This window comes from Lepidothrix coronata, unplaced genomic scaffold (assembly GCF_001604755.1).
Source record: "Lepidothrix coronata isolate B3197 unplaced genomic scaffold, Lepidothrix_coronata-1.0 Scaffold181, whole genome shotgun sequence".
NCBI lineage: Eukaryota > Metazoa > Chordata > Aves > Passeriformes > Pipridae > Lepidothrix > Lepidothrix coronata.
The window spans coordinates 218156-245142 of NW_016690361.1; the positions used below are offsets into that span (position 1 = coordinate 218156).

At 38.6% G+C, this 26987-nt stretch overlaps 1 long non-coding RNA gene across 2 annotated transcripts; it reads right to left on the reverse strand.

Annotated features, from left to right (window-relative positions):
- Positions 1-1844: 1844 nt before the first annotated feature.
- Positions 1845-22466, reverse strand: LOC108505005. Of its 2 annotated transcripts, XR_001877339.1 has the most exons (7): positions 22355-22466; positions 22173-22251; positions 9249-9335; positions 6698-6935; positions 3341-3526; positions 2287-2327; positions 1845-2024 (listed from the first exon to the last, which is right to left on the reverse strand). It is a non-coding gene; the product is annotated as an uncharacterized LOC108505005 (long non-coding RNA). The 2 variants fall into 2 exon arrangements; XR_001877340.1 differs by lacking the exon at positions 6698-6935.
- Between the last annotated feature and the right edge of the window lie 4521 nt (positions 22467-26987).

The window sequence follows — 26987 nt, forward strand, 5'->3', positions numbered from 1 at the left end:
TTAGGTATTATGTCTTCACAATAAATTGCATAGACAGAATTAGCTTCTCAGAATTTTATTTAGTGAGGGGAACTGGGATGGAGATTTCACTTAAATCACGACTTAATTTCCTTGACAGATGTTCATAAATATATACACCTGAACTGGAAATATTTTTATATTCTTATTGCCTGCTTCCCGATGTGATTCTTAATCTGTGTGTATATGTCATAGAGGCCAATGGTCTTGATTTGTTTCAAATTTTACTTTTTTTTTAATGGATGTCTAAATATTAAAGTGAGCATTTGTTCTACCTTCCCTTAAAATAGAAACTCAGGGGTTTTTACTTCTAAATTAACCATCATTATGTTTACCATAAGATTTAGCTGTACCTGAAAAATTCATTAGGTTCCCTCATTTTTGCAGCAGATTGCAAACTTTGGCTGCTCCCTGTTTGTGACTGCAATAGCTCAGGCTGTAGATTTTTCCTGTATATCCTGACCAGGGCTACTAAGCATCATGTGTACCCCTATGGACTCCCTTTGAGATGCTAGGACAGAGACTGAACACTCAAATGCACTGGAAGAGGAGGAGTAGCAACAATTTAACATGATGGAAATAGATATTGACACCTCTTAAAAGATGCCATTTAATTTCAAATGTCTCACTTTGAAGAAGAAACTACTGATTAAGACAATGGGATTTCTGAAAAGCAGATTCAGATAATGATGCAAAATGTTTGGTATCTTGCTACTGTCACTTAATCTGGTGGTTATCTAGTGCAATATATACAGAAAAATCCAGGAGGAGGAGAACTTTGGACTTTATCTTGGCTGAATACTTCACCACTAGATAATACTGCACTCTGTTTCTCCAGCTTTACTAGCTGTGCAGTGGCTCAGCTTCAAGGGATATTGCAGAAAGTGCCTTTTCTTGCAGTAACTGTGATCAGTGTATATGCTTTGGATTCAAATGCCTCAAAGAGGGAAAATACAAGCTGGGTTTCTTCTGACTGAGACAAGTGCTCTAGCCATTTGGATGCTGGAAAAAGATACATCAAGCCTGCTCCAGTAAATTTTTAAATAAACATATCAGAACATTTTAGGCATGCTCACATAATTTTTACTGAATTAAATGTAATCATCTCTCTGAATAACCTTTGACTTTCACTGGTGCTTAGGAAGAAGAAAATCTTATAGATCTCCAGACCAAGGAGCTTCTAAAACATGTGGGAGGTACTTTAGGTACCATGAACAGAGATGAGTCTGGGATGACTTTAGAGGTGCCTAGAAACTTTCAGGACTCTCGTAAGTCAGGTTCTGCTATGAAAGAGAAATACTTCTTGCTCCCCAGCCTTGCAGAGTTGTTTAAATTCTGCCAAATTTAAGCAAGGTGTAGGTGTAGGCATAGTGTAGGTCCTTGTCCAAGGAGTTAATATAGCAAACTCTTATCTCCTGACTCATTCTGTGGACCTGACACAATTAAGGAATTTATAGTGACAGTCCCTTAAACTGAGGATGCTGGTGACCTGATAAGGTTGAGGTTCTTGCATTGTTAGTCAACACCTCACTCAGAAAGCGCTTACGTTCTTTAATAGCTAGCTAAGCTTTTCATGCAAGTTTGACTAAGCAGTGCATCAGAGCAAGGAACACTCAGTCTCTAGAACAAAACTTACAAGAACTAACATTACTTTCATTTAAACTATTCTAATGACAACGAATACATTTTAATATGTTATGACTACAAATCCAGAGAATCTATTAAATAAGGAAAAACACCATAAACATTTATCAGTAGTTTCTGAGAATAATTTATAATTGGAAAGGATATGAAGTTTATTGATCTGCATTGTTATTTTTGCAAGTGTCTGAGGCTAAACAATTTCTGCAGGGTTTTTCTGCAATCCCTCTTATTCTGACAAATGCTGGAAGAACAGTTCCACAAAGGACAGGTCCAAGGATGAAATTTTTTTTATCCAACAAACAGACCTGCACAGATGTTTTAAGTATTGTCAGGGATAAGGAAGTCTTGGTGGGCATCCACACCTGTTGAAGGGGAGCATAGTCAGCTTTCCTAGCAAGCACATCAGAATTGCTCCCAGTCATACCCTTATTCCAACTGGCAGGAAGAAGCTGTCTCTCCCTTCAAATAAACATAAAATCTCAGGACTCCCTTGTAGTTTCAGGGATGTGGCAGCAGGGTGGCTCAGGGGCAATCACCTTAGCTGCCCTTACTCTACCTTTCTTCATTTCATTCTAGGGTAGTATTTTTGGGCAAAATGTCTGTTGTTTAATGGCCATTACTTACCCCACATCATATTCTTGATGAAGAGCTCTAAAAAGTTCCACCTGTAAAGTAAGGAACACATGTTTTTTAGCTATCAACCCTGTTTCTGAATGAGGGACTTCTTTCTGATTTATCTGTGGTAACAAGTTCATTATTTCCTTTTAAATGCTGTGATCCACTGACCCTTTTTTTGCCATGTAATTCTCAATTGATATGTCAGGACATCCCATCGTGTGGAGACGTGTCATAGATTATTTAGATGTTGCTAAGCAGACAGACAGTTTTCTGAAAAACAGGACACTCGAGCTTTAAATTTTATATGTATTTATCCCTTTAAAATCCAAATTAGGCCTCACTTCCCACAGACTAGAACATTTTGTAGATGCTTTTAAAATTTGTCTTTCATTTATACATTCATGTCCCACATCACTAATTTTCACTCTCCCAAAATCTTTTTTCTATCTTTACTAAAAGAAAAGTAGTAAATGTCTCTCCTGTTCCTCCATGTCAGACTTGCTGACATTTTCACTAAAAGACTTTTTCTCCATGTTATATATGTGGCTGTATCATGAGGCATGTGCACATGCTGGCACCTGACATTTGTGCACAGTTTCAAAGACTATATATAGTAATCTAAAATAGAAATATTTTACCTGTCAGGGCCCTACAGTGTGTGTCCAAATAGCCCAGTGGGCCCATCGGGTGCCCCTGTGGGTTCATAAGTAACGGTGGGATATCCTTCCTTTCTTAGTAGAGAAGGAGGGAAGGAGTGGAGTTGGAATGACAATAGCTTTAAACTTCATCTGGTCAAATTGGAAGGAGGATGGTGATTATTAGCTGTGTACTAAAAGCTTGTGCCTGCAGCTGTTCAACAAAAAGACATCTCCATCTACAGAATGTAATAGTTTCTTCCTTCAGGCATTTCTTGCAACAAGATGAAGGGAATGCCCAGGTCACTTCTCTCGTGTTAGTCAGGTAGTAGGCTCTTTGGCTTTCTCATGCCCAAGCTTTTATGATATTTATAGAGAACCTTCACAGATGAGAAATGCAGCATTGGGACACATAAAAAACCCACCTGAAAATCAAGTAATTGTCTGATGAGTGTTGGCACTACAGTCCTGAGACAAATACCCTCACACTTTTCATAATAACCAAAATGCCTGGGTTCCTGTTGATATCCAGAAAGCTGGAGATATTGATGATCATCCAGCCCAGAAAAGCGTGTCTCTTCCTTCATGGTGCCTTGACAGATGTGTTCATTCTGTGGTGAAAGAGGGAGCCAGATTTGTTAAGGGTCTGGGTGTAAGGGGAGGAAATAATACCTCCTAGAACCAAGATCATGGCAGAATGGGTAGTCAGTCTGTTCCTGAGCAAGTCACTACAGCCCATGCTGCCCTGCTTGTGGGGACCCTGCTCAGCCTGTGGGGTACTGAAACAACCTCTACATCCCTTTTGCTTGTGGTCATCTGCTTCCTTTGATATTCCTGGGCTGGGAGCTGCAGAGCAGAGGCAAGGCCAGAGAGTGGGAGAGGCAAGTGGCAAGCTTGGGGCAGGTAGAAATGGCAGAATAAACCCACAGCAGCTCATGTCTTTCACAGGCATGGTCTTCCTTCCAAGCCATCAGTATCAAGCAGTTTTAATCCCCAAATTTGACAGCTTTTCTACAATTTGCTTAAGAGTGATTGTGTTTGCTGGAGACTCACAAATCCATGCACAGACCGCTCTTCCCAGACTTTAAGTGGCCATGCAAGGATCATGACTCTGAGTTCCCATGCAATCAAAAATAGCATATTTTTCCAAGCAGGAGAATGAGCATAGAATCTGAGCATTTCTCTCTCACTGTACAGACTTCCAGATTTACACAGTGCAGCTTGAAACCGTAGCCAGTCTAGTGAGGAAATTGTGCAGTCAGCTGAACATTAACTGTTTTGGACACTATTACTATAAAAATAAATAATCAACCAACTTCACTGCTGAATGGACAATCAATATGGTAAATTAGGATGTGACTGAAATTATAGATATAGTAATTAAAGTTGCTCTAGAATAGAATAGAAAGTACCACTAGACAGAAACAGAATAAGACTGTGCAAATGTATAGAAATTTTAATTTTTAAGAGAAGTTCAAATTGGCAAGAGATGTGTTCGGTATCTCCACTGACACTTTTCACAAGCTTATAATAGGTAGCTGTAAACTTTTGTTGGAGAGGAATTTAATTTAATCACATCTCTTCCTTATGAAAAGCACTTTTTAAAGCACATTTAAAGTCAATGCTAAGGTGTCTCTAAATTACCATTTAGACAGAGTTTATTCACTTCCGTTGGCCACAGTTTCACTGTATTCTCCTCTTTGGTCTATTGCTCTCTTTTAAATTGCAGAAATTGTATTATGAACAAAGTAGCCATAAACCCTGCTGTTCCAGCACAGAGGCTATTCCCAACCAATGCTGGAGCTGCTTTTTACATAACAGGAACTGTTATGTAAAACTCCTGTTGGAAATGACTTCCAACAATGAGATGCAGAATGTAAGGCAGTCGTTTGTTCTGGCAGAATGATTCCCACATTTTTCCACATTCCACAGTCTTCAAGTATAATGAGATTGTGCTGAATGAATACATGACTGTAAAACTAGCCAAGAAGCCTGTATGTCATTTGATTTCTACTAAATATGTAGGTTCGGATTCATTAGACTCTGTGAACGTGTCTGATTTCAAGGTACATAGACAGTATGACTGAGGTCCTTTTCGCCCAGATCTGATCTTACATTCCTCTGTGTTATCAATGCTGATTACTCAAGCTTTCCAAGGGTAACATTTGTCTGATAGAATCCCATGCATATATTTTGATATTCTTTCTTTTTTCTTGTGTAAATTCCAGTGACATGAGGGAAGATAGCTGAGGCTGCTCTAACAATTTTTTAGCTGATGGGAACGTCAAAAAATATTTTGTCTTAGATGTGTGTATGTGCAAAATTATAATGTGGGAAGGGGGTTTAGGAGAAGATCATACAAAACACCAGTATAAGTGAGTTATTTGTTATCAAATTAATACCAAGAAGATAGGAGCATGCAGTTGTAATACATTGGAGACAGAAAAATATGGCCATTACGTAGCAGAAAACCTTTTAACATTTTTCGGTATGCCCTTTTCTAATCGTCACATTGCTATCCTTGTGAGCCTAGGACAGACGTAAAATCCTCTCTGAGGGTACCTATCCAGGCACATAAGTCCATGAGAATGCTGTGACACTTGCTAAGCCTGCTTATCAACCCTAAGACACAGAGAAAACCCCATATTTAATCTTAAAAACTACTTGATCATAAAAAGGAGGCTTGAACAGACAGGGATACCTATAGTATGTACACCCTCATCACTCTCCCTCCCAAATAGAATCCCCATCACTCCTCCTGACAAACCAAATCAGTGGGCAGCAAGTGTGTTGGAACTCTTTGAATTTTCTGTGGTCCAAGTGCAGGTGACACTCATAAAGATTTACTGAGTTACAAAACCCAGGTGGGGATGGGTTGCACTAAACCCCAGGAGAGAGTCAGTGCTGGAGGATATGACAGAAAATTTAAGGTTTTATATAAAAGATGATTATGCTTGTGATATATCTTTTTCTCTGGCAATTCTTTGGATTCTACAGCAGTTTGCTAATGATCTGTTATGTTATAAACAATCTTGGTTTGTTTTGTTGTGGTTTTATTTATTTTTTAATTCATCCATTTCTAATGATTCACAATTAATTATAACAGCTCTAAATTTTCAATTTAAAACAGTTTAAATTATTTTCCCATAGGCAGAGGCATGTTAGTGTTACAGTCCTGGTGAATAAGATTTAACAGGCGTTTTGAAACGAGCACAACTGCAATTATGCTCAGAGAATCCCTGCCAAATTTTTAATGGTTCATTTTTATTGTAAAAAGATCTTGTAAATATCTTAGTTTCTTCTGGGATGGAATTATTGTTTTAGAGTGTTCTGCACCAAATTTTTGCTTAGTATGCCACCTAGTAATCTATTTCTCATTACATAAAAATCACAAGTTATATTTCAATAAAATATTGAACAAATAAAAGGTAAAACGCTGGAAATAGAGGTATTTGGGTTTGCTATAATATGTCCAGTAGTTATTATTTCTATGTTACTCCTGATATTTTAAAGTGCTATGCAAACATTAAGAGAATCATAAAACCGAAGAACTCATTATTGCTCTATCCTTATTTTACAAACAGGGAAAAAGAGCACAGAAGTGCCCTGCCCATTGCAACAGGGAAGAAAAATTAGAACTGTTCTCACCTCTCAGCTGACTCCTGAAAATGCTTTGTGAATAACAACCCATCTTGTGAGAAAATTGTCTTTGATTTTACTTCTGTAATAAGATTTGGACTTTTTGTTTCTTCATGATCACAGAAAAAAGAGAAGGTGCTTACATTTTATTCATTGTGTTGATGAATGTTGTGTATCCAAATTTTGCACCATTCTTCCATTGCAGCTTGAAATCCAAACGAATGCTAAGCAGTGCTGGTCACCACAGCATAGCTATACTATTTTTCATCAGACCACATTATGCATATTAAACTGGCTCTGAAGGCTTCAATTTGTATATTTGAAGTCCGACTTCCACCGTGAGCAACTCTCTGGAGTGTTTATTTGCCTACAGAGCTGCCACTAAAAACAAAGCAATAGACACAGTAGGAAATAAATTAGGTAATTTTTGTTTTTACTTTATTAACAATGTACAAGAATTAAGCACAAAAAACCCATTAAAAACATTGATGGATAAAATGTGAATGTATTCATGACCACATCTTGATCTTACAATGTTATCTTACAGTAAAAATGCTACTTAGATGTTCTGAATGAGATGCAAATTAAATACCTTCTAATTTCATTGAGTTTAATTTCATTTGATTAACTTTCTCATAGGTAAACCATGATCCACTGACACTTGATTCTGAAACTCATTCATTTTGTTAAATTTAGCTTTAGCAATATGCTGGGCTGAGGCTCCAGTCACACCTTTGATGGTGGTACCTCTCTCATTTGTCATGAGTCCAGTGTGACATCACTGATCAGTAATATCATTATTTACCTTTTAAATATTTCTGTATTTACCTACATCTCAGTTTTGCAGACTGTGCTAACTGTGGTTTCCCCAGTCTCAGAAGTGGTATCATGGGAATATGAAGGTATAATATATGAAGGGGAAAAAAACATTTCCCCAAGAAATGTGTTCTGTAGCTCAGCTTGTGGCACCATTTATTATAACAGCCAATATTCACTTCTTAAATACTTGCATACCTACACACTTTATCTTTGTATTTAATTTGACCTAACTATGATTTCCAGATTTTATGTTAAGCAAGCATCTTCCTGGAGCGTGACAGAGGACACCAAAGCAACAAAGATGATAAAGTAAAAAAAAACCAAAGAAGGTATGAATGATTTTCCATTCAGGCCAAGCAGGATTACATGGAAGTGCTAAATTTTAGAAACGCACGTATCTTCTGTAAAATAGCTACTGAAGTAATTATGGGATTATCTGTACTATATGACTTGTTAACACCATTAAAGATTAGTATTTTTTTTCTCTCAGTGGTGTTCATTCTCATTGGATTGATCCAGAAGTGCAAAATATATTTGTTTAGTCATAAGGACTCCTGCTAATTGTTCGATGGCTTCTGCTGTGCTGGAAAGATTTTATGTTCATGTTGTTGCTCTGAATGCAATGCACTTCTGATTTATTTTAATGTTGTTTGGACAGCTGTGAAGAGAAATAAAATGGAACAATATTGTTTTCCTATGCTGCTTTTGAAGTGACATAATTACTTCAAATATTGCCTAAGATACCCACTGAGACAATCAGGGAACTTAATTTTGGATGAAGCAATATGTATCTGAGGACTGAAAGCAAAATGGTGCGTTGCAAAGTAATGGAGGAAGCATTGGAATAGAGATGCCTGCTAAGCACTAGGTTATCTACCTACTCATCCCAGCCAGAGGTTACATATTTTGAGACGACAGCCAACTTTCATGTCAGATATACTGTATATTGCCTTAATTCTGTAACTCCCCTTTACAAATATCAGCAGAGATATTGGTGTGCCAATTGATTACTATTTCAATCTTTCACAGAAGATGAACTTTTTATTGTGAACAATGTTTAGTTATTCCTTCAGAGACATCATTTGTAGGTTGATTGCTTTCTTAATGTTATGAAGCAGTCTTTTGATTAAATGGAGAAATGAGAAATTTTATGCTGCTTCTTAACTTTACACCTCTCAGTGTGAAGTGTGTCTTAGTGTCACTCTTCATTCATAACTGCTAATTTCTCCAAACACATGCTTCACCTCTACAGCTGACCCCACAGCCCACTTCTCCAGAGTCAGACCTTGTTATTCCTTTTATCCATGCTAGCATTAGATCCACCCTTCACAGCCTTCTTTCTCCCTCATGCAAATGCTCTGGTCTCCTTTGCCTTGCAAAACCAGAAGCAAAAACTGGATGCCTGGACCAGACTGTGAAAGGGTAGCTTGCCTCCTAGCATCGTGGGAGAAACTTTTCAGTTCACAAAATCATTTGCTCCAAGGCAGAGGTGTGATTCCCACCCAGAGGCAGGAAGAGGTGAGCTATGCTTATGCTTGTGTGAGTTAGTTTGGGACCCATGCAGGACTCATGGCATAGCTTAAAGCAAACTCACACAAGGTTTGTGCTGGAATTAGCAGTGCCTTTGTAAACAAGGAAGTCTCTGACACTCTCAGAAGAAACGCACTATCATAGGTGCAAAGGATTAGTGACCTAATACTTCAAAGCAGCTTTACATCTCACATATCCTTTACACTTGAGCATACCCTATCACTTAAAGGTCCCTTAGCAATGCTCGGAGCTTCCTGGGGGAAAAAAGGCTCTGATCCCAGGAGGTAATTTTTTTTATTTTCATAGAAATAATTGGGGAAAACTTAATCAGAATCCACATCATACCTTCTGCAGTTGTTTCCTCTGTTCCTGCAGGGGAAAAAATCTTGAGGGGCATTTGATTACTTCTAATTTTCATGATTCTTGGCGGTTCTGAAACACAAACCAAAGATTTTGGATTCAGAGCATGGGATGGATGTATCCATTTTTCCTAGTATCCTGTCACTACGCACACAAAAGCAGATGCTTAGAGAAGAGAAAAAGAAAAGGTCAAAAACATAATGATGTTTCCTTAGAATATTTTTCCAGCTCCAAGGGCTCCTTGAGTCTGAGATGGTGTCTTTGTAATTAATGACCCTGAGTTTTTTTTTTCCTTTTGATTTTTTTTATGCATCTTTTGAACTCACATAGATGTTTTGCAGCTGAAAAAACCTGTAGTTTACCTGCACAATGTGAAAAATCAATTTCTTTCGTTTGCTCTGAGTCTGCCATCTGCTCACTTCTGATATCCTGTAGTTCTGCTTTGGCAGAGACTGTGAGCAGTCATTCCCAATGTAACTCTGTGCATTTCTTTTAATATGATACTTCTCCCTACTTCTCAGTCCAACTTGTCTCTTTGCTAAGCTAATGTTTACTCAGTAACTGTCCTATATTTTCAAGAATAGTTCCAATTTTTTAATATTTTGAATATACTATTTTGAATAATATATTTTTTGAGTATGTCTGTCACACTACTCTCAGTCTTTCTCAGTTATACTCTCTATTTCTGAGATCACAGGATGAAAACTGCACACAACAGTCCAAGATGTGACTGAACCATGGATTTATGCAGCTGGGTAATGAGATTCTCTGCTTGTTTCAAAGGCTGCTCCATCTTAAAACTGATTAACCAGCGTGGACTTGCCAGCTCCTGTATGCATATTGTTTGGAGACCTGTAATTATGTAAGAGTCTCAGCTTGCATTTATGAGTTGCATAAACAAGTTTCTATCTTCTGTGACTACAGAAAAATTCTGCAGGATGTAAAACCTATAACTTTGAAATTGGAAACTAAATGAAAAACAAAAGCGAATTATTTGTGGGGGGGTATCTTTAAACATGATTTCCTAATTTGAGCATATATGTAATATTTGTGTGCATTAGTATTGCAAATTTTTGTGCCACTTGGCATACAGATTGGATGAGCTATGAATCTCCTCACCCTAGCTCCATACTTGGCATGTTCTTACATTTTGACCTCTGCATTCTCCACACAGTCCATCTCTGAGCGCAACCAACCTACCCTTAAGAGATGTTCTTGCACATGAGCTCCCAACCTGCAGAAACAGTCTGGGAGAGGAATGGTTGATCTGGGATGGCTCTCACAGGTTCTAGGGTCTGCAGTCATTAGGTTTTGGTGTCACAGCAGCATTTGGAAAAAAGAGCAGGGATGATAATCTCTCCATGTGTCTCATTTTACTTTTGATAGTGACATGTGAGCAGCCAGAGTCCTTCCTGAGAGCAAAAACCTAGTCCTGCTGATTTTTAAAATAGATTTCTGCCTCCTGCCTGTATTCCGAGGATTATGTCTGTTTGCCCTAGCTCATCAAAGTTAAGGTCAGATTACAATGCTAAACAATACCAGACTAAAGAGCTTTTATCCCACATTGTAAACCTGTAGAAGGAAATAGAACGAAGGCAGAGAAAACATATAAGCAAGGATTAGAAATAGCTCTGGGGAGGGAGCTGGCATTAAAGCAGGGTCTTTGCCAATAAATGTCAACCAATTTAGGTTAAAGTACTCTTGCTTAGCTGCATAAGGACTCTGCATGACAGATGTGAAATGAGAGTGCTAATGAAGCAGGTACTTATTTTACAGTCTTGTTCTTCTTCATAGAACTGTAATTAGCTGTCTTTTTCAAAGAGTGCTATTACTCCTTTTTATTTTATTGACCCTTGAATCCTATTACAACAGATAGAATATTTTTTTAGACTTCTGGTAGTACTTACTGGATGCTTAGAAAAAAAAAAATTAGAAGTAGCTTGTGCAAATAAAGTTTTGAGGAAACAGATACTTTGATTAGTTTTATCCAGCTGAGGTTTACATTAAGTCTTCTTGGAAATGAAGTAGAAGGAACTATAAGGAGAAATGTGTGGGTCTATGTGCACACATATACATTCTTGCTTACATTTAAATGGTTGAAAATGGTAAAAACAAATTTAAATTCAGTCCTATCATTCCCACTGCATTAATTCTGTCAAGTTTCTGAGAAATCATAGACATTTAGTATCTCCAACACTCTTATATCTTCTTGTAATGTTGCATTTTGAAATTATCACCTTGAAAGGTAATGGTTATTTGTAAAAAGATTAGGTAATTGTAATCTGTAAGGGCAGAGATTCTGAATTTCCAAAGCAGCAATTGTATTTATTTAAGTTGATGCTATGTTAAGAAAGCTGAACTCCTGGAAAATTACAAGTCCCATTTCCACTAGCTTAGTTAGGAAATTTGCCTCAAATTACAATGGCTATTTTCTGTGCAAAATTTTTGAGCTCCACTACTCTCTCCGAATCTTCTACTGGTCTCACTGACTCTGGGAAACATTCTTCTTTAGATGTTTTAAAAATTTTGTTACTTTTTATAGGATTTAGCAAAATGTTTCTGGAAGTCTTTTCTGTTTTGTAACATTGTGTTTATATACATAAATTGCATACAGAATTCATTGCCTTTTATAATTACTTGTGCTTTTTGAAGGTTGCTTTTTGACATCCAGTGTCTTTATTTTGTCATCTGAGTTGTTTTTCTGCATGTGTTTGGTCTTTATGAAATCCTAATTATAAGAGTGTATATAGGTTCTGAATCACCATTTGGATCTCATTAAACAGTCTTAATGGTTCCTTCCACTGTTTTTCTTCTCTTCACTGTTATTGGTAATCTTTCAAGATGTCCTCTTTTTTTTATGCAGATCCTGTTTTTTTAAAAAATATGCCCATATCAGACTGGTTTTTTTCTGTCTTTCCTACAGAGATGGTTGCTACGATAAAGTGGGTCCAACCTTCAGTTATACATCATGAACCAGATCCTGGGCAATGCTTGAAAGTATACCAGTCAAGGGCTTCTCCTCTTGTAGACTTTCTGATTATCTTCTTTATGGCTCCTTCATTGATGATATCTAAAAAAATTGTGTAAGTTGTTTTTGCTTTGTTGTTTTAAGTTTGTGTGGGATTTTTTGTTTGATTGGTTGGTTAGTTTTGGGGTTTAGTTTTGTTTTTTGTTTTGTTTTGAGTTTTGTTTGTTTGTTTTTCCCTGGTTCATCTTAATATTTGTCTTCTGCTTCCAGAATATGTCTTATTTCCCTTACTATTCTGTACCACGCTCATTGTCCCCAATTTGGTTGTGTCATCAGTAGTATAGATATCACACTTTTCCTACTTAGGCAAAATACTTTTGAGCAAATATTTAGATTTCCACCAAATTCTTCTTGCTTCACTTGAATGTTTTTTCTTTAGTACAGCCTGCCTCGGCAACCTTATATAGTTTGCATCACAGAATGACACTGCTAAGTATTCCCTCAATTATCTTCTCTCCAACAAGCTTTTGAGGTGCCTGTTCTAGCAATACCATTGTTTAAAGCCAAATATTCCACTGCAATTCATTCTTTGAAACAATATTTGTGAAGTTTTTTTTTAAGAGCAAAAAACAAAACAGCACACAGTGGGAAAAACAACAGACATTTTAATGGGTGCTAGTCAAATTTCTTCTTGTGAGCTCTCTTCAGTGACAAATAAAAAATCTGCTGGTGCTATTAAAGTAGAATTTAATTACAATCAGGTTTCCTGCTTAGAAGTTCGACAGCATATGGATAACTCCTAATGATAAGGGTCCTACAAGAATGCTGGAGAGGGACCTTTCAAGTGGTCAGGTAGAGAGACATGACAAGGAGGAATGGCCTTAAACTGAAGGAGAGCAGGTTTAGAATAAAATTAGGAAGAAATTCTTTACTGTGAAGATGGTGAGACACCGGAACAGGTTGCCCAGAGATGTTGTGGACTCCCCATCCCTGGAGGTGTTTAAGATCAGGCTGAATGAGTCTCTGAGCTACCTGGTGTACAGGAAGGTTCCCTGCCCAGGACAAGGGGGTTGGAACAAGATGATCTTAAAGGTGCCTTCTAACCCGAGCCATTCTATGATTCTATAAGTGCATTGAAATCTAGCAGACACTACCTACTGAGGGTGCAGAATCTCCTCCACTGAAGATCTTTCAGGCAGATAATACCTTGCACAAAGAATCTGGTTCTGCCCGAGTCAAATAACCCAAACCACATCACCTCTTCCAACTTTACTTTCCTAACTAAACTTGACTTAGTTAAGCTTCCTAACTAGGTTTCAAACTCGCATAGTCCAGGCAACTTTTCTGTGTGTCACTAATGCAGCCTGATGCTGACAATGTTTAGATTTCCTCTACAGTAAAATAAAGTCTTCAGGCCACAGTGAATCAATTGACTAACCATTAATAAAAACATTTTAAAAAAACACTCTTTGTAGTAGAAATTTCAACTGCCACATTTGCAACATGGAAAAGTTACTTTCAAAATCCTTATTGTAAATATTGTTTCAAATGTTACAATTTTATATCCTGCAATCTGTTGTATACTAATTAAAATAAAGAGAGGAAATGTGAAAGGCATATAAAATACTGAATTTAAAACATTAATTCAAGAAATTCATTTTAATAGAAGTAGTTCAGGAATTCAAGTTGGATAATTAAAACAAAGAAAATGGGGAATCTTAAACAATCCTTCATTTTTGGTCAAGTGATGCCCTCACTGAAATCTTGTGATGACATCTGGAACTAACATATAGAATAACAGAACAGCCTGAGTTGAAAGGGACTGACAAGGATCAGTGAGTCCAACTCATAAGTGAATGGCCCGTATGGGGATCAAACCCACAACCTTGGTGTTATTAGCACTGTGCTCTAACAAACTGAGCTAATCTCAGGGTCTTGAATTGTGAAATTTATCTCCAGATTTAGTATGTAAATGTAAGTATTTTTGATGGGGCTCATACTAACTATGAAAAGCAAGACTGAGCATAAAGGACTCCAAGAGACCACACCTTCAGAGAACATGCACTCAGGTAAGCCCAGCACAGGTGTGGGGAGCAACAGACTAACACCCTGCTTTGCTTTGCCTGAGAGATGACAAAGAGTCTCAAAGGCAAAGGCAAAGATAAAAGACTGAGAGAGTCCACAAAGAGGACATGATGACCCAGCAGCAGGGTGACTAAGTGTGCAGGATGCTCTGGCTCTTCACAGTGCCTCTGTCTCCATCTCTCCTGGCTTCCCCTCATCTTGCGCTGAGATGCAGACGGTCTCCATGGGAACCAGCACCTTCCCCACTGCCAGCACCCTGAGAGCCAAGAGCACTGGCTCTGCTGCTGTGTAGGTACCACTGCAAAGGACGGGAATAATAAATGCTCCTTTCCAATACTCACCGGGGGGGGGGGGGGTCCAGACTAATAGCTGGGTAAAGCAAATTCCTAAAATGGAAATACTAGAAATACTGGAAGCTGCTAATTTTACAGCTTGCATAAGGATACCTCACATAGCTTTAGGAAGTGGAGGTCAGTACTTGAGTTAGCAATGGCCTTCCTTCTCTACTTGAATCTACTGTGGAAGATAGTATGGCTGGACACATATCTATTTCCTTCTGAGCAAATCATTTTCACATGTCATCCAGTTAAGTCATCCAGATGATAATAACCACAGAAACTAAAGTTCTTTCCCAGAAAATGCTAGACATAAATAGAGAGCAGGGAGAAAAGTGGTCTGGGGTTCTTCCCATTGATTTCAAGTGACAAGAAAACATTTAGTGTGATAGTATCAATCAAAGGAAGACAAATGGAGAAAGTTGTTCTTTTGCAGTCTGCTTCCAAGGATGTGCCCATATAACTTGTGTCCCTCCTCCTCAAGCAATGAGGCAGGCCTTCAGCTTGTCAGACAAGTATTTGTTTGACATCCCTGAAGGTACCCAAATGTCAATATCAGTGACTTCAGATAATTGCAAGGCACATGACCAGGGATCAGGAGCAGAGGTTGCAGAACGATTGAGTTTAGAAAAGGAAATGCCAATTGTGCATGACCAAATGTCAGTTGATACTGCATCTCCTTTTCAAGTTTGTCAGTAAAGGCACTAATCCCTTTAATTACCAACTGCACTGTCCATGGAGCATTTTACAAAATAACTACTCCTAGTAACTGAGCTGCATGTACAACGAAAGTTAACTTTTTTCCCTTGGAAAAAAAAAGTATTGTGTAACATTAAAGGAGATCCTGTCACTTGCTAAGGCTCTTTCCTGAAAGCACTAACTTTACTCTGGAGAGTGAAATCCTGATCCTGTAGAGAGTGAAATGAAACCTCCTGAAGGCTGATGGTTCTTCAGGGCAGTCTTTGCAGGATGGCAGCAACAGCTTGTTTTTTCTCTCTCAAAGTAACCTGCTGTGACCTATATTCCATGCACATCTCACAGGACCCCTCAGATGAACCATTTCCTCCACTAAAAGTTACCACCTCTGACTCAGTCGATGATACAGAGAGCTTCATCCCCTTATAAGCAAATTACTTTAATTACTTTCTGCCGCTAACAGTGGCAGCATGAGCTACCTGAGAGCAGATTTATCTGAGCCATGCCTAGTCAGACTTTGTCTCCAAGCTCCAGTGGGGCAAAGGAAATGCCAGAACTGCAAGCACAAAAACATTAGCTTCAGTTTGAAGGACTCACTTCACCTGTTCCTTTCTTCATTAAATACCTTAGTGGAGAAATTGCTGCTTGCGGATGCTCTCCCTTGTAAAATCATTTTTTTACAATCTGTAGCATCCTGTTTCTTTCAGTGTTTGCAAAGATGCTTTTCAGTGAAAAAAGCCCAGCCCTGGTAAATTACTTGCCTCAGACCCAAATGGCATAGAAGAAAAATACACTGTCAAAAAATAGGTATGTCAGTGAATGGTTCCCAGTCAATCGAACACAAGCAGTAGGCTTTACGTGGCAGTGCTGACTGCTTGTATTTTCTCTCATTAGTTCACGTTATTTTGCTGTTGTTTTCCTGCTGTGAAAATTGCTGTATGAATCCACAGTGGCTCTTCCAGCTGGAAATAACATATATCGCTATGAGTTTCTTGGGAGGAGCAATCATTTGTAATTTAGTCACACTGTGTCATTCCAGGGCAAGCAATATGATCTGACACGTTGTTTACAGTATAATGATACAATAGAAATAAACCTGGCATAGTATAGTTTTATCCCGATTTTTAAAAAAATTATGCCCACCAGTATATGATAGCCACCAACTATGAAACAAGGGGTGGAAAAATGGGTGAAAGACAGATGTTTGTACAAAACTTACATTTGAAAACTTTTCCCTTTTTACAATTGACCTTAGAGTCACTTACATAGTCATAGACAGAGATTCTTTTTCACTGCAGGTAATTTTGATGAAGATTTTCAAAGCTACTATCAGCTTCAGCTAAGCTGTGTTTTCTCTGGCTGGCCTTTCACCTGGGCTCATCAAATAAGACATAAGAAACCACAGCAAGAATGAGAAGGAATGAAAGTTGACAAAACTGATTTGGCAGAATATGGCACTGATGTTTTGGAAAATACATCTTTTTTTCTAGAACTGCTGTAGAAATTATCCTGTAGACTGAACTGATGCCAACGAAAGGGCAGTGTGACCCTTTTTTGTTGATTCCATTTTCTGGATGAGACATTATCACGCATCAGCACTAAAACCTGATTCCCTGGCAATTTTTTCCTGAATACACTAATACTATTTTTTGGCAAAGTTCAAGGTTAGATAAGTAGCATGATATCTAATTAAAGGACTCTTTGGCTTCTAGTAGGTTCAGTTTCATATCTGATCCTATTTTACTTCCTATTCCTTTCTAGTGCTGTGGCACATGTGTGGGGTGAGATTGAACTCAGACTAAAGTTCATTAGACATCATGTTTTGACATCATAATGTGGTCAGTTATCCTCATGTCAGTGTGCTCAAGAGTGAATGAACCAGTCAGAATTCCCAGAGATACTGTTTTCTGCCTAATTCTGACCTCGCTTTAGTCAACTGAAAAACTGTGTGTTCAACTAACTCTCTGGACTCTTCCACAACCATAGGGAGACAGTTAATGCAGGCAGAGAAGCAGTTTTTTCTTTGGTTCAGTGAATCACATCTTGGAGGAGCTCATCTCTGTCCATCATCTCTAAAAGGATTTCCAGACAAGTAACTCTCACTGTATACTGAAATGACAAGCTACCATGATGAAACTCACCCTGTGCCACACTCTCTGAAGCAATATACTGACAATAGCCTCAAGAACCTCAGTGTAGCTGGTGGCAGAAACATTAGTTCAGTGTAAGGAGACCTTTTAAGTTTTCAAAGTCAACCCTGATGTGTCCATGTACTGTCAGAAACATATCACTGTAGCAATTTCTTGGTGATGGCTGTGCCAGGCACCAATGGTTTAAGGGCATCACCCTGGGGAACCAGCCTCACACAGAAGGGCTGAGGCTGAGAGCAACACCAAGGCCTGTGTCATTCCCCACTTTTGATTTTGACAGTTAAAGCTCCAGGCTGCTGAGGGCAACCTATGCATGATGAACATGGCAGCATCTAAATGAAAGAAATTCACATACTAAGAGTGTGGTAGGGATTATGGCTTATATCTAATTCGTCGCTGACCCCAGTACACTCTGAAGTCAAATCAGTGGCCGTGCTTATGTCAAAAGCATGATTTAAATCTGGTTGCTTCTCCTTTCTGACCCAAGCGGTGCCCAGGTATCACAGCCAGCTGTGAAACGGCTTTTGTTCTTCGTAAGATAATTGTACTTGCAACTCAGAAGATCCATTTTTCTATATTCACAGAAGGATAAATGCCTACAAAGGCTACTGAGACAAAGGAAATGTGGAAGGTTTCTTTTATCAGTTCTCTCTATACAGATGTTTACTCAATGTAAATTGATAATAGTCCTTCATACAGAATACACTAATCAGTATATGAAACATAACTTGATACTTCTCAAATGCTGCAAGCACATAGATATATATAAAGAGAAATTCTACAGACAGATATACTAGTTAGATGTATAATATTGCAGCTTCGAGACCTGTGGTTGTATTAGTTGTATTTCATACCTGTAAGCAGTCTTTCCCTTTAAGTATATTCATTGCATCTTACTTGAGCTAACATTGTTCAATATTCATTAGCCTACAAATTAAATGTGAAGAATTAAAATCTGATAATCTCACTGCCCTGCCATCTGTTCATCAACTTGAAAGTAGTAGAGTATCATGCTGTTTTGTTTTTTTTCTCTCAAATATTCATTACAGACAACAAACCACAATAGAACCTCAGGCACACAAGTTTCATGACAGTGCCCAAAATCAGACTTGTTTATTGTGAAAATTTTGGAACCATTGTAAATTCAGCAAGAGAACAAAGAAGTGTTTTTTTCTAAATGCAACTGAAGCTGTGGGAGAAAGTGTCTGCATAGTACTGCCAAAACTGACCACCAGAGACTGGAGGTTTTGCTCCTGCTGAAACTTTGGGCAATTGTGGAGTGTGTAGCAGCAGCAGGATCTTTTGTTTTTCCCCCCAGACGTAGTGAGTGCCAGCAAATCTGAAAAGGTGGTAATATAACATTAATGTTTTTCATCAGTCTGCATGGAAGAAAATCTACAGCCTAGTTAGAGTTCTTGCGTGGTTGCCTTGTTAAGACAGTGAAGTCAGAGTGATTAATTTTGAACATTTTGATAGATAAAATTTTCCTGGAGTTTCTCATAAGAATTCAGTTTAAAATTGAAGATACCCAAATGTAATCTTGGTTATCTCAGTAAAAAAAATTAATATTATTCTTTAATAACTTTTAGAACTATCTTCAAACTTTTGAACTTCAGTACAAGTAATCAATGCTAATATTTGGTATCACCTCACATTCCCAGAGATTGGAGAAATGGCTAAGGATGAGGTATACTGCTTTTCTGTAGCAATTATCCAAAGGGATAATTAAAATGCAGGTAAAGTTAAAATACAGATAAAAATTTTCCTATTTAGAAAAGGTAAACCAGGCCATCAGTGTCATATGACACTCTCCCTAGAGATCCATTGCCTGATGGGAAATTCAACTCTGAACAGAGGGCCAATAAAAGTCTAATTTTAGTGCAGAATTCTTTTTTTTTCTCCCAACAAGAGTGAATCAAGGCTAAAGGGGCATAAAGGTCATCTCTGTATTCTCCTTTTTGAGCTGTCATACCTGCAGATCTGATTACTGCTGTAAAGGATCACCTTTGATAAAGAATCACCCTTGGTAATTGTAGCAAAGGATCAGCTTTGCTGAGGGGCAAATTTCATCCTAATGTAGCATCTTAAGTCCTTGTCCCAGTGATGCAAAAAGGTACAAGATGGGAAAGGTTAGTGACTCCTATTAAAACAAATAGACCATGCTGGGTACTTGGAATCCCCAGTAACTTTTGTTACTTTTTTTATGGTTTCTGTTACAGCAGGATTCCTGTTCTGAGCTCTATAAATCCTTAGTATCTCCATGGTCATCACCATGTAAGATTAACTGCAGTGAAGCCATGACAGAGCAATCTCAATTACTGGGAAGCACCTGGGCAAAAAAGGTTAATAGGAACAGCCAAGGGAAAGCATATGTGACACTGAGCAGTTATAAAATATTGTTTCAGTAGTATCCACCACAGCGAATCTCTGCCTGGGTTCACTGTTGATGTCTGCCTTTACATACCCATCCCTACAAAGGCAGTAAATTCTTGTGTGGCTAGTACATTTCATGTACAGATTCATCATCTCCCCTCCTCCAAAGAAACCTATCAGTAATGTGTTCTTATAATATATTCTGATGGTTACAAGAGATATTGTGCCATTCTGCAGATTTCCTTTAAAGCCTTGATCTGTAGTAAAGTAATTCTAAATCATCTGATTGATACTTAAACCGTATTGCAAAGATCTGGAACAGACGGTGTCTTAAAGAAGTTCAGTAGAAGTCTGCTCCGTTAAATGATTTACAAGGAGAATAAAAGGTCAAGGAACTTGTTCTTATTGCATCCCTGTAGTCTGAAAGTCTTTTACACTCTGAAGTCTCAGGCAACTTAGAACAAAACCAAACCAAACTGTACAGCAGCTAATTGCACCTCAAGGCATTTTTTTAAAGGTTACAGCTGGAGCTGGACAGGAACTGGAAATCTGATGAGATTCCCACCCCTCCCCATGAACCATGGGGATGGCAGGTGCTGAAGCTGAACTTTTTAAGTGGAACTGCAAACTGTTGTCCTTTTTGTTCATTGTACAACCATAAGAGCAGGAAGAAATTTCCAGGGTAGGAAAGGGGTCCAAATAAACTTTCTCACAGGTACGTTTCAAATTCTGGGCTAAGGCACCTGAGCACATCACTGTATATTCTGACCGTATCTAAAACAAGATAGTGAAGCTTATTTGAGGGAGTACAAATTACTTGAAGCATATATTGTGTTCTGACATGTTTTGTAACCTCTTGTGAGGCGATCATCCTAGACACCATGAGTAACTTCCTGAGGCGAGATCCTGAGTGGTGCCATAAGGTAGATGGCTTCTGTGAGGGAAAGGGTCATTTAAAATTGCAGTTTATAGTTTGTGGTGTGCAGGGTGCTGTTTATATGTGTGAATGTCTGGATGTCCATGTCTGCCCTATATGGAGAACTTTGACTCCTTGGGAGTCTTACTTGATCCAAGCAAGTGCAGCAGCAGATGCCAGAAGCAGTTATCCCAGTTATCAGCTACCCTGCTCACCCCTCTCCTAGACATTGCCACCTCCACAGTAGGGATCTTTTAGAGGATTGTGAACCCACCCTGAGCCACCACTTCTTTAGCGTAGCTGAGATGTCACAGTATGCTCAGCTGTAAATGCAGTTGCATAGGTGTAGCCACATGGTTTGCTCAGGTGTTCCTTCAAGGGAAACAAATCTGCAGAGGAGAGGCAGCAGGAACACAACAGGGGAAAGTACATGTGAGCTGCATTACTCGCCTGGCAAAGATTTGTTCACCTGACACCCTGAAACCTTTGCTGTGTGAGGGTTTGATGACACCATCATGAACACGAGGGATTTGAACCTCATATTTCTGCTACACCACCCTCAATGGAGTAGTGTACAGTCACTCCAGAGTTCTATGTCCAAGGACTCTCTGAGCTCGTGACTGGGAAGGAACAAGAAATAGTTACAGCCTCCCACAAATTACAGTTTTCCCCACACCACTTGGTATTTAAGATCAATGAACAAAAATGTCCAGTTCAACATTTCTTGCTGGTACCTTTCAGCTGTGTTCAGGTTTGATATTGCCAGGCTGGCCCCAAAGGTTCCTGCTACAGCCCTCTCAAATCACTTACCAAACAAGATGAATAGCTGTGGAGAGAACCTGCAGAGCTGTGGAAAGCTAATCAATGCCTGTCTCATTCTCCAAATGCTTTATGTGCTTTCACAGGTAGTACAAAAGTCAATATTCAAACAGGAGATCACTGAAACACATTGTCATGCCCTTCTGAGCATTGTTTTGGTTTGCAGATTGGTTTGCAGATGGCTTTTCCTTCTTCTGCTCTTTATGGCAAAGAAAGCCACATACTGTCAGTTTCTGCCCAGAGGACATGATGCATCACATTTCTTGTATGCCCCCATGGCTAAATCTAGAGAAAGCAAGCATTAAAAAATAACCAAATTCAGGGGAAGATGTTGATAAATGAAGAGACACCAGCCTCAGTAGTTTAGGTAAGATTCCTGGATTTTCGTGGCAGAGAATTAGAAGAAAATGACTGACAATGAAATTCCTCTTTCTTAACTTTAAGTCCTCGAAAAGACATTTGGTCTAAACTAGAAGTTTGGGATGTGGACTCAGCTAATGGAAAGACACACCTCCTCAAAATGTGATTTATGGCTTCATAAGAACACAGTCAGGAGAGATGAATTACCTGTTGAATGTACCCATTCTTCCACGTGGGTGCAGGTGTCTCTGACAGGCTACCAAACTTCTACCAGGACTCCCAACAACTAAGGGAAAAGCATGTACAGACTGATTTAGTGTAATAGTCTCTAAAGATGTAGGAGTTTAAGCTTCATCCATAAGGATGGTTTAGGTAGCAAAGAGCATTACAGCATTGTAAATCAAGGAACTAAGGCTCCGATGTGTTTGTTGCCTCTGAAAGTGGGATCCAAGCTCCTAAGCTGCTTGATCATTTGAGAAATTGCAGCTACTTCTGGAAGACTTTGAAATTACAACATCACAGAATCACATGGAATCACAGAATCAACTAGGTTGGGAAAGACCTCTGAGATCATCTAGTCCAACCCATGACCCAACACCACCTTGTCAACTAAACCATGGCAGTAAGTGCCACATCCAGTCTCTTCTTAAATATCTTCAGGGATGATGAATCCACCACCTCCCTGGGCAGCCCATTCCAATTATTGACCCTTGCACTATAGTGCAGCAGCTTTGAACAATATGTTAAATAATCTAATAATTTCAGAAGTTAACTGAAGGATGAGGTTTTATTTTTAACTTGAACTCCAACAAGGAATGTATATCCTCATCAAAATAGTTTCATAATTTTAAGGTAAATCTCTGAGTAGGGAATCAAGTTATTCTTAAAAATTTAATTGTTTGATGAAACAAAATGCCTTTTAAAAAGGTAATGCTGTATGCTGTGAAGCACTTCCTCCCACTTGTAACCTGTGAAAGAGGATAGTACTCTTAGCTTCTCCACTCCTCCACAACAGAGGCCCTATGCTCTAAAGCACTAATTTTTGAACTGTGCAAGTCTGTATGCAGGTCTGTGAAGTCAGACCCAGACTGACATTTGTGCAGCCATTTCAGAAGCTTTCTGCCTCTAAAGATATAACATAAATCTTTTAGAGAGAGGCTGTACCTAAGCTTACATGCTTTATGGACAAGGTTAATGTATACTATAGTTATATAAACTCTAGCAAGAAAGGTTCAAGAGCACTTGATTGCTACGAGTTGATGTCAGGTTTAAGGATCTCAAGGTTTGCCAAGGTGTTTGTGGTTGGTGTTTTAATTTAGCAGCACTGAACAGTAAGTGCTTTCAGCAGCTGCTTACTGTGAAAACACATCTAGAGTGTTACACAAGGGCTAAATGTTGTATATCTTTCACAGAATCAGAATCACAGAATATGCTGACTTGGAAGGGACCCAAAAGGATCACTGAGTCCAACTCCTGGTGCTGCACAGAACCCTCCCCAAGAGTCACACCATGTGCCCAAGAGTATTGTGCCAATGCTTCTTGAACTCTTTCTGCAAATCCTGAAAATTATTTCAGAAACAACAATTTATCAGGATTTTCAAGATCTACAATCAGAGGCTGAAGAGAATGGGGGGCAAAATGTAGACAAATGCAAAAATACAAAGGAAAGATAAATAATTATTATGCTGGTATATCCTGATTAGATGACCCCAAATAGGGATATAGTTAGAAATTGTACACAATTTCCCATGCATACAAATGGAAATGGAAAGAGGTCAGGAGAAAAGAAGGAAACAGACTGAGATCAACTGCACTGTCAGATGCTCTACCCACATTGCATTATATGGACAGCAGAGTAAGGACCCAGTGCTTGATTGCATTGACATATGTAATTGAGGATCGATGGAAACACTATATCCTCCCATTATCAAACTACACTAGTCACCAATTCGTGCAGCTCCTAGACCCTGGGAGATTAAATACTTCATAAGGGACTAGGAACAAGGGACAAAGAGTTTGTATGTGAAAGTACATACAGAACTCTCTAAGGCTACAGATATGAACAAACCTAGTGAATAAACTCTCTTACAGATGTAGAGAAAAATAACACTCTAAGTAGAAAAGATCAAAAATTTACAAGGAAAGATAGCACCAAGTATGTGCAAAATGCACAAATACAAACCAGGAAATTATAATTAAAGGAAGATTTTTGGGGAAAAAAACCCCAAATTCTAATGGTTGTTACTCAATATATGGAGTCATTTGTGATAGCTATGGCTAGGGAAATCATTATATCAAAGTTTGCAGACAAGAAAAGCCAAGTGAAAATGTACCATACCGCGAAAACAAGCAGTGACTCATAGGAAGAACTACAAAATAATGTAATACTAATTAAAAATAAATGGTTAGTAAGACAAAGCAACAGCATTCACATAAAAGCAAACTGAAGACCAAATATACAATGCAGGCTACAGTATCCTAGTGAACACACAAAGCTTCCGCAAAGGAGCTTAAAATTCAGTGACAGCATTGCAGTGCTAAGATGTGCTCAGCCAGAGCACAACAAGGGAAAGGATGCAGAATGGAGGATTAGACAGTGCAAGCAACTCAGAAATCATGGCTTTCACCTGAAACAAATATTGTGTGGTCACTAAACCTGTATGAACTGTTCCCATCGTATACAAAGAGATTTATCCATCCAGGATGGCAGGCTATGAGGCACCAAGTGGCACCATGGCACTGCTACTGTCACATGAACTCATTTGAAAATCCAGGCCAGATCAGACACACCTGAGGAAAGAAAACTATTTATGAAGTTACTATATAGCTATATGTGAGAACACAGGTTTTAGGACAAAATATTGTACTTTGTCAGAAGAAATTATACATTCCTTGCCTTTCATTTCTCTCTACCCCCACCATATTTGAACATATTCAGTATGTAAAAGGTATTTAGAAAGTTTAAACTACTTTTTCCTTTTCTTTTAATCTTTTCTTTTAATTCATGCTGATAACATATGTGGGAAAACACTTGCCTGTTCCTGACCCAAAGACATTACTTTTGAGAGACAATAAGAACAGATCAGCAGGACAAAAACGTGTTTTGTGGATCTAAGTGAAAGTTCATCTCTAAAAAGGCCACATTAGCATTTTTTTTCTCCACTTGCTCCTCGTTATGGCAGTGCTGAACACTGATAGCTGAAATGAATTCAGAGGCAGCTGAAGTGACCACTGCAGTGGGTCAGTGCTAGTGTCATAAGTTGTTTGTTTTGGATGGCTGTCATTTTAAAGCCAATGAGATAATGACATATACTCTACTTAGGGTCCCAGCCTGGGATATTCCTTTAAACATCCCCGCCATCCACCCCAAAAAAACCCCAAAACCTACCTTCTCAAATATTATATAATAGAAGAGGAAGAGGAAAGATTACTGATGTACCCAAAGACTCAAGAAGTCTCAAAAAAAGAAAACTTGGCTATTACAGGCACAGGAAAGTAGTAAGTTTTCTGGAGGAAGGTTATTAAGACACTTTGCGTATGCTATATTTCTGTCTTCTCCTGCTTAAGATGTTGTTGTTTTGTTTTGTTTTTCACTTAGGAGTTGGATTGAGCAGTTCTAGTTTGAGTCACAATCCTTTTCTCTTTCTTTTTTCATGGAACAATTTATTCCGTGTTACCATGGAAATGATTTCATCTTTCCGGTAGTAGGATTCCAGCCCTGCAGTCTTGGTTTTGTCAATATAGTGTCCAGCCCTTAACATACTTACTTTATTAATGTCACCATTAGATGTGACTGTTTACCTACATCAAGAAAAAAAATCTTTAAAACAGTTTAACCATGCAAGGAAGCCAGGACTCCATCATTTCATAGCTTTGTTCTGCAAATAAAGGACCCACTGTTGTGACCCTCACTATTTATTTAGTCTCCTCACAGGGTCTTGTCTAGTCTATCAGATCTGTCTCTACGGGAACAGATAATGGACCGACAGTGGTGTGATACAAGCTTTCCCATTGTTTTTTTTTCCTTTTCCCAACTTTACGGTTTTTTTCATACTTCCACGATGGTTTTTTGGAAGAAAACAGACATTCCTGGGTTTGTATTCCTTCCTTTACGCCGCTGTTGCTGACAGACTTGCCAGGGGAAAGACATAATCTAATCCTTCTTTCAGCTCAAATAAGGTTTTTCTGTTTTATAAGGCAGATGAAGGGGCTCACAGAACACCCCCAAACCAGCTGACAGAGAGCAGGAGCAGCATGTGTACACACACAGACACAAATAATCAGTGCCACGTAAAAGAGGCATCATTTCCTCACAATTTGCTGTGCTTCAGTTGAGACTCCTTAGCAAAACACAAGCTCCAGACACTCTACTTGAGCGAAAAATAAATCAGTTTCTCCTTTGATGTTTATCAGCAGATTTTAAGAGTCTGTTTGGGAGCAAGTGAAGTGATCTAAGGTTTGATCTGATTTTGTTTGTTTTTTTGCAAGGCTTGTATGCCCAACAGCAAAATAGGAGATTTCTTTTTAAAGCATAATAAACTGCAAGCATTTTGATGAAAATGTTCTGCCCTGTCTTTGTCTGCTTTAGCCAGAAGTCTCTTGGGGTTCTCCAACACAAGGCAGTACTTCACAGCAGTCTGATCAGCTGTGGTGCCATTACCGCATTTTAAGTCACATCTCAAAGCTGACTCGTCACTTTAAGTTTCCTGCCCACCTTTTTCAGCCTTCTGGTTTGTTTTGTTCAAAGTTCAACTGCTGAATGAAGTACATCCACGTTTCATTAAGAATCGCCTTATTGTCCTTCCTTCTCTGAACACTGAACCATAGTATGAGATTAAATGGCTTCAAGTTGCACTGAGGGATGTTTATATTGGATATTTGGAAGGCTTCTTTCAGGGAAAGGGTAGTCAAATATTGGAACAGGCTGCCCAGGGAAGTAGTGGAGTCACTATTCCTGGAGGTATTTAAAAGAAATGTAGATGTGGTGCTTAGTGACACAGTTTGGTGGTAGACTTGACAGTA